Here is a 2,985-nt window from a genome sequence, read left to right as displayed (position 1 = left end):
GAGGCACTTTAACAGACCTAACGTCACTCATAGAAAAAACAGATATAGATCAGCCACAAAAGGAAATCTTCAGAACTCTGCTTGCAGTAATACAGGAGCTAAGAGAAGCAAACCAAAATAAGGATGCAACGATAGAAGGGATGAAATGCACAATAGAGGGGATGAAGTCCACAATAGAGGGGATGAATACTATCCACCAAAAGGAACTGCAGAAACTAACAGAGGAGGTAGCAGAGGCCACACAAAAGGTCACAGAAGCTATATCTAGGCTTGAGGAGGCTGAGAACCGTATCAGTGAACTCGAGGACGCTCAAACCAAACGAAGCAAGAGAGAAAAACAATCAGATAGGAAAATTAAAGAAACAGAAGACAGCCTGAGATCAATGACAGATGCTATGAAGAGGAATAATATTCGAATAATCGGTCTACCGGAACACAACATAACACACAAATCGACCGCCAAGATAGCAAAGGAATTCCTGGAAGAAAATTTCCCCAACCTAACAAAGGAGAATCCGACTCTCATACAGGAAGCAGAGAGGACGCCGGCTAAGCTAAACACCAAGAAGAACACGCCAAGGCATATAATTGTAAAATTATCCAACTTAGAGGAAAAAGAGAAAATTCTACGAGCATCAAGAGAAAGGAAGACAGTCACATACAAAGGAGCGCAGGTAAGGTTATGCTCAGACTTATCAGCTGAAACCATGAAGAGGAGGAGAGAATGGAGCAGCATCTTCCAAAAACTGAAAGATGAAAATGCCTCCCCCAGAATCCTATACCCTGCCAAGTTATCCATTAAGATAGAGGGTAAGATAAGGGTCTTCCAGGACAAGGAAGAACTCAAAAAATATACTGCAAGTCACCCGACCCTGCAGAACATACTGGCTGACTCACTATGGCCAGAAGATCAAGCTCCAACTAGAACCACCAGGAGACCACCATATAGCCCATCTCCATCTAGAAGCCAACATGCCAGCAACACGTACCAGGACAACACGGTCTCGGATGGAAAAGAGGACAGGATAGAAACCCTCCACTCAAACGCAGTACACTGATATGAAGGAAGATAGGCAAAGACCCAAAACACAAAACAGAATATGGCAACCATGAAGCCAGAGATTGTAATAATCACTTTGAATACAAATGGGCTCAATTCATATGTTAAAAGAAAGAGGCTGGAGGATTGGATTAGAAAACATAACCCATCAATCTGCTGCCTGCAAGAGACACACCTTAAGCAAGCAGACAAGCATATGCTGAGAATAAAGGGCTGGCAGAAAGTTTACCAAGCAAATGGTAACTCCAAGAAGGCAGGAGTGGCTATCTGAATCTCCGACAAAATGGATCTCAAGATCCAAACCATAAAAAGAGACAAAGAGGGACATTACATAATGCTCAAAGGCTCAGTAAACCAGGAAGCAATAAGCATACTGAATATTTACGCACCTAATAATGGTGCGGCAAATTTCGTCAAACAAACTATTAAAAAAATGACAGAAGAAATCACGGAAACAACAATAATAGTGGGGGACTTCAACACTCCACTATCAGAGAAAGACAGGTCACAGGGAAAGAAGCTCAGCAAAGAGGCCAGAGAGCTAAACAATGTAATTAGGCAACAGGGCCTGATAGACATCTATAGAGCCTTTCATCCAAAAGCAAAAGGTTTCACATTCTTCTCCAATCCACACGGATCTTTCTCAAGAATAGATCACATGCTGGGGCACAAGGCCAGCCTGAGTGAATTCAAACACATAGATTTTATCCAGACGTCTTTCTCAGACCACCATGCCATAAAGCTGGAGATTAATAGAAGGGCACCCAGAAAAACAAGGGCCACCAATTGGAGAATAAACAACGATCTCCTGCGACATGAATGGGTTAAGGTCCAGATCAGAGAGGATATCAGGAAATTTCTAGAAACTAATGAGAACGAGCATACAACATATCAAAACTTATGGGACACTGCAAAGGCAGTTATCAGAGGTAGCTTGATATCACTGAATGCATACATGAAAAAAGAAGAAAGGCGTATGACAGATATGTTAACACAAAACCTCCAACAACTAGAACAGAGTCAAAAGAACTACCCCTCCAATAGCAAGAGAAAAGAAATAATAAAAATCAGGGCGGAGTTAAACCAGTGGGAAGACAAAAGAACAATGCAAAGGATTAACGCAACTAGAAGCTGGTTTTATGAACGAATTAATAAAATTGACACTCCCCTGGCAAAGCTTACCAAAGATAGAAAGGAACAATCATCAATAGCCAGGATGAGGGATGAATCGGGGGCAATAACAACAGACCCCAATGAGATAAAAAGGATAATCACAAAGTACTATGAAGGTTTGTATTCTAATGAATTCAGAAACCTGGAAGACATGGATAAATATTTAGAAAAATAATCTATCCCTAGATTATCTGAGACAGAGATCAAGAACCTCAACAAACCCATAGCGAAGGAAGAAATAGAGAGTGTCATCAAAAACCTACCAAGGAAAAAGGCCCCAGGGCCAGATGGCTACACAGCAGAATTTTACCAAACATTCAGGGAAGAGCTGACACCGATCCTCCACAAAGTATTCCATAACATAGAAAAGAACGGCAACCTCCCAAACTCATTTTACGAAGCCAGCATTACTTTGATACCCAAACAGGGAAAAGACCACACAAGTGTAGAGAATTATAGACCAATATCTCTAATGAACATAGATGCAAAAATCCTTAACAAAATATTGGCCAATAGAATACAAAGGAACATCAAACATATCATTCACCACGACCAAGTAGGATTCATCCCAGCGATGCAGGGATGGTTTAACATCCGAAAATCCATCAATATCATACACCACATCGAGAAGAAAAAGGATAAAAACCATATGATAATATCCATAGATGCAGAAAAAGCATTTGACAACATCCAGCATCCATTCCTAATCAAAACACTCATGAAGATAGGATTGGAAGGTAAGTTCCTCAAGC

The sequence above is a fragment of the Tenrec ecaudatus genome, unplaced genomic scaffold, assembly GCF_050624435.1.
Source record: "Tenrec ecaudatus isolate mTenEca1 unplaced genomic scaffold, mTenEca1.hap1 Scaffold_300, whole genome shotgun sequence".
Lineage (NCBI taxonomy): Eukaryota > Metazoa > Chordata > Mammalia > Afrosoricida > Tenrecidae > Tenrec > Tenrec ecaudatus.
This window is presented reverse-complemented; position numbering follows the sequence as displayed.